Source organism: Dreissena polymorpha, chromosome 13 (assembly GCF_020536995.1).
Source record: "Dreissena polymorpha isolate Duluth1 chromosome 13, UMN_Dpol_1.0, whole genome shotgun sequence".
Taxonomy (NCBI): domain Eukaryota; kingdom Metazoa; phylum Mollusca; class Bivalvia; order Myida; family Dreissenidae; genus Dreissena; species Dreissena polymorpha.
In genome coordinates, this window is record NC_068367.1 from 21185075 (window position 1) to 21191177 (window position 6103).

The window sequence follows — 6103 nt, forward strand, 5'->3', positions numbered from 1 at the left end:
AAGGCTTTTCATGACTTAAACAAACTGAATTATGGATTGCAGTAACAGTAAAGATGTTTTAAGCAAAGATCCCAGTGCTTCAACATTATCAGGAGCACTTTGGGCGTTGCAGGTTGCCTGGAGAACACGTTCACTAGATCTTCCTGTTTGTGTGACTGTCCAGGATACGATTTTTGAAAACCGGCAAAGAGTCAACAAAACTGCTTACACAATAGCGAAACGTTTCAAAACAGTGTGTGTTCAGCAATGCACTAAACAAAACTGGAAAATCAAACCTGCGCCCATTATGAGCAACAAAAATGGCTCTGGGAAACTTTGCAAGCCACATCATACAATCATGTAGAGAAGTTTCAATTGATACACTATCAACACTTCCACCATTTACACGCATTATGCCATGATCATCAACAGAGATGCCAATCACTTTCTAAGCTTCGGAAGAAATTGGCACTGTTGTCATCTCATATGTAAAGAACTTAAAACCCGTCTTCAAATGCACAGCAGCAATCTGAGTAATATCAGGCATTACTGTACCTCGAGCTGAAATACAAAATTAAATTCACACAATGCTTATTTCATGAATTTTATAATTCCCCTTTTAGTTTCACTCTGACGCCTTATATGATCGTTGCTTATAAGAAAAATCAATTTTCAGCACAACAAGCACATTACTTATTGACAAGTCGTTCAACTCAAATTATCGATTGTGAAAAGAATTCACCATTGATATAAATAGCTCAGAATTTTAATATACCTATGCTTCTTCATAAGTTTTCTTACTAAAAGTAATTAATTTATTTAAAAAAAGGTAATATTTGGAATAGCTTTTAATATTTATAATAACTATCACGATATTTTTAATAATGAGCCTGTCCTGGGGTTGTAACCAAAAATCTTTACAAAAAATGTAATTTTACCAAACTATGAACGCAGTGCCTTTACAGCGTTACAGATATTTTTTGACCCATGGGGGTAAATACGCCCACTTTTCAAAGCATGGGGGTTAATGGTCAAATTTTGTCTTGCTTGAAGGGTAATTTGCTTAAAGTAAAACAAGAATATAGCCTGGGTACAGACACGCTACTTTAATCATGTTAAAGACAATAAACCATTAACTATGTGCATTCCTTCATAGAAGTAGGTTTCTTTAAGGGTTTTTTTGTTTTTTAACTTGTATTGTTGGCAGATTTTACATTTAAGACGAACTTCGTCGTTATCGTCTACCACCGTGAGCCACAGAAACTTTTTGCCAACTTTCAACAGTTGTTTTTTTAGCGTTTTAGTGTGTCCTTTTAGATTCGAAAACAGAGAAAATTAAATCATTCAGTATTTGCAGTAGAATGTTATTACTCGATACAAATTTTGCCATATAAAAAAAATCAATTTTTCTTTGAGAAGTAATTTGTTTTGGCTTCAAATAAGCCATGCTAACCTCTTTATGTAATTTAATAAATACATAAGCACTTGACTGTCTGTTAAAAAATACATATTAAATTTACCAAGCGTCTAAATGATACAGAGTATACATACCGACTAGCTAACTAATTCTACAATCCAGCACACAAATTAGCTCTGATTTTTACGATAACCAGTCTCATATTTTGGCAAAAGACAATCAGCTGTTTATATTTTTTGTTTATGATGTACGCAGAGAATTTACAGCATTTGCGTATGTCCAGGTTGGCTTGCTTAAATGTACTCACGGAAATGTTAAATCGAGCGTTTCTTGATATTTCTAATGCGTATATTACGCTGATTCGCAGCTTATCTAGAACGCTGCTTTAATTAAACAATTATTATTAATAAGTTTCATGTTCATCTGGAATAGGAAATATGAAGACAGTTGATGAGAAAAAAATACTAAAATTTGGCACCAGAATAGTCATTAACATTGTATTAAAAGTTAGTTTTTACACTTACTCCATTTCTTTCTCATAAGCATCAATGGCAGCCTTGTTAGACGACGCAGTTGAGATTTACTTGATGGCTTTCCCAGCACGAGCCTCCATCTTCTTAAGATTTCAATTTGCAATAAGCGTTATGTTTAGAGTGGTTAGGAAGTTATTTACCTTCACCGGCCTGCCCAAACTGACTTTCGTTGCTAAAAAGAGAATTGAAAATGTTAAGAAAATGAAAACGAAATAAGGCCGTAGTTACTTAATAATGACGTCGCAATGTATTTTCATAGAATCCATTCGTATCATCATTACATTATTAAATAACATGAATGAGCAATCAATTGGATTTAACAACACAAATGCGAAACTAAATTTGAAAATTGAATATGATGGACACCGGAATGTTTCCTTATATATTACACGATAAACACATGTTCACTGGGAATGACACTTGAAATTTTAAGGGGTCTGAAAATGTGTAAGAAGTCCAAAGATCAATGATTTAACATTAATAGAAATTGAAGGTTGTAAAATGAAAACATGCATACCTGTTCCAAGCTTGGTATTTACGTCAAAGCATGGCATTCCCCTGATCTTGAGATGGTGCTGCTTTCCATAAGCAACACGGTTGACTTCTCTAAAGTCAGGGTTTTCACAAACAACGTACAAATAACCACTGAGGCCATTTTGTAGTTCGCCAACAATGTTATATATTGTCAAAGGAATGGGACACAAATTACAAAACTGACCATACTGTAATTTGTTGCGCAAAACCTCCAGCTCAACGAGTCAATCACACTTCTTCCATCCCCCACCCCCACCCACTTCTGCGGACTCTTTTCTCGCCATTTAGCAAATGCGAATAGCTTTTACGTGAGTCATTTTCACACAAATCGCCAACGCAGAGCTCGGTAAATGAATAATTGTTATCGAACACAACGTTGTCGATCGGTGTTTGCTTCTTTTTCGATTTTGCAAATCGCTCGCTTTTATTTCGCACTTTCATTTTGCTAAGAAAATGTCAAAAACCGTGACGTTATGAACACAAATATTTTATGAAACGAATAAATTTAACTTATATTTGAATTGTATAGTTATTAAATCTTTAAGAGATAAGCAAATTTTACTCTTTAATAAAAAATACAGAAATTTATTTTATGTATTTAGTATAATTTCCGGACTTTACCGAAGATATCGCTTATAGCCGAAACGCTTTCCGAAAACGGCGATATAGACCGACTATTCCCGAGCTCACTTGGCACCTACTGCCTTAATAAGTGACTGTAGTGTACCGGTTATCAATAAAGCAATAAACCGTGTAATCGCTGTCGTCTTGTAAAATTGAAGAAATTACGCGTTAACCAAAACTCGAACAGCAAAAGTCTGCGCTATTGTTAGAAAACCCACAAAATAAATATATTTTGATTATGTTTTGTTTTATATACAAAACCAGAAAGTTTCGCGTATTTGCCCAGCTCTGTGATCTTTCCCCTGTGATCAGTTATTAATTAAAACAATTAGCTTTGCATAATTGGCAATAAATGTTGTAATGAATGTAATAAGCACAAATGCAGTACTTATTTACACTAATTTACACAAAAAATTCACCTCTATACAAGATATTCTTAAAACTAAAATATATACATTGATCCGTAAAATAACTTCTCTCATAAGCGAAAAAAAACCGCATTACATACTAGTCGCCGCACTCCAGTGCGACGCCAATGACAAGTATTATTTTAGTTTCGTATTCGAATTGAAGTCAAGCGTATTGCGGTATATCGCTTAGCATTAAGCATAAGCGGTTTACAATATTGCCCAAAAATATACGGACAGTATTAAAATATAAAGAAACAAGTTTTAATATTTAGTTTAGTTTCGTATTCGAGTTGCAGTCAAGCGTGAGACGTATTGCGGTTTGTCGTTAAGCATTAAGCATTAGACATTAGGCACTAAGCGGTTTACAACTTCGCGCATTTCACTTTTAACACGAAAGGACCGGCGGATATTCCCTTCCTTATATAAGTTCTCACGCCGTTGCTCATGTATCTGTATCATGTATCATGCATTTGTATTCTTGTTGAAAAAAAATTGTTCACATTTAAACGAGACTAAATTTGCGTTAGAAAATGGTTACATATTACAATTTATCATGAATATCGTAAAAATACATTGATATTAAAACACTTATAAATCAATATAACATATTTTATTACAAATTAAGAAATGCACTTAATTAAAAAAATATATTTTCTGCTTGGGCGGGATGATCGAAAAGAAAAAAATAAACACACAAGCAACCAAAAATAAGGAAAGCAAACAAACAAACCAGGTTTTATTTTGAACATTGATACTTTTTCTATGCCGCTTTTATTAGGAAACAAACCTTAATCATTGAGTGTGTTTCCGCATTGACATACGAAATAAGGACTTTTGACATATATACTATTGCTATGCCGATGTTTAAGCAGAAGAATTACATTAATCAATTGAGTGTGTTTCCACCTTGTCATGCGCAACAAAGTACGGACATACTTAATGTTCATTTGAAAACATACGTGTTTAAGATATGCCAAGTGATTGATATGTGTCAGTTCATTTCCTTTAAAACACCAAACAAATGAAATTAAACAATACAAAAATTACTTATGCACAACAGTGACTTGCGAAGATTCATATTCTCACGATCATTTGCACATAGCTAGCATTAATATCATTATTTGTAAACATACTTACTCTTATTGTTGTTGTGTCTATAATTCCACGGCATTGTAAATTCACATATGGAGCGGACATTTCTTGGTAAAAAATAAGGTATTTCCCAGGGACATAAACACCGGCCGGCAACCGTCTGATGGCCGGAGGGCCTTCGCACGATAACTGGCGGACGCCAAACGGAGGTCGTCATGATACACGCACAACGAATCCCATGTCGGGCGATCGCCCGTACGTTGATCATCCGTTGTTCTTTCGATCTCAACTCGATTCCTTCCCGGGCCGGACGTCGAGTACAATTTTAAATGAGACTTAAAATTACTCTGAATGCCGCCCGATGCTACAAAATGACCCGGTGACCGTGCGATCATCGACCGGGCGCCAGCCCGATGATCGGTAAAATACGTCGTCCGCTGATTGGACGTTTATCAGTCTCTATTTGTAACTGAGGTATTAATCTGTGTCTATCATCGGACGGCGGGCGGCTCCGACATGTCCAGTCTTCCCGATGCCTGAAGATCGGACACATCGGCCGACGACCGGACTATTTGTGACTGAGGCATTAGAAGGACAATTATCGCGATTTCTGTTTTGCACGCAGTAAAACTGGTGCGATGCAGATGCAGCAAAACAATATTAAAAACGGTTAATCAAAATTTAAGATGAAGTTTTGTATAAAAGTGTATGCAATTCTATCCTAGCTTTTAAACCTTTAAAATATTTTAAATAGTGACACATATCCTTCTTAATCCTTAAATACCTGTTTTTGCAATATTTTGTAATTTATATTGCATTCTCATATGGTATAGTATTTAAGTGGCTGTAGGAAATTCTAGATTAATTTCTACTAGGCAACACGCATCGTCTTTTCTGTATTCTATTATTAAAAATCGCATCATTTATGTTTTAACAAGATCAAAGCTAAATTTGTCTTACGTATTAGTTTAAGCTATTTAAGAAAGTGTTTGCTTACTAAGTTACCATAAACATTTAAATATATTTGAGTCGCGCTCTGCGAAAAGGGGGTTTACTGCATGTGGATAAAATGTCGTCCCAGATTAGCCTGTGCAGTCCGCACAGGCTAAAAGGGACGACACTTTCCGCTTTTATGATATGTTTCGTTTCAAGAAATGTCTTTTTAGCAAAAATCAAGTTGTGGCGGAAAGTGTCGTCCCAATTAACCTGTGCCGACTGCACAATCTAATCCTTGACGACACTTTACACACATGTATTAAACCCCCTTTTCACAGAGTGCGGGTCAAATACATATAATTGTTTTATACCCAGCCTGTTAAACAAACCCAATTTAAATATTTGGTTGCTATGCAAACATATGCGTCAAATAAATGAACGTTTTGTAAGAAATATAATCAAACAAATTGAAAGAATATGATACGACACATTACAGAATGTAAAACAACGACAAAAATAACTTTGCAAGAACTAAGCTCAACATACAGAGTATGAAGACAAATGTAAGCTACATAAAA

General features: G+C 35.0%; 1 protein-coding gene across 1 annotated transcript in view; it reads right to left on the reverse strand.

Annotated features, from left to right (window-relative positions):
* The window catches only part of LOC127855047 (uncharacterized), a gene marked incomplete in the record, with an annotated part of 514210 nt that overhangs the window by 52179 nt on the left and 455928 nt on the right, over nt 1–6103 (reverse strand).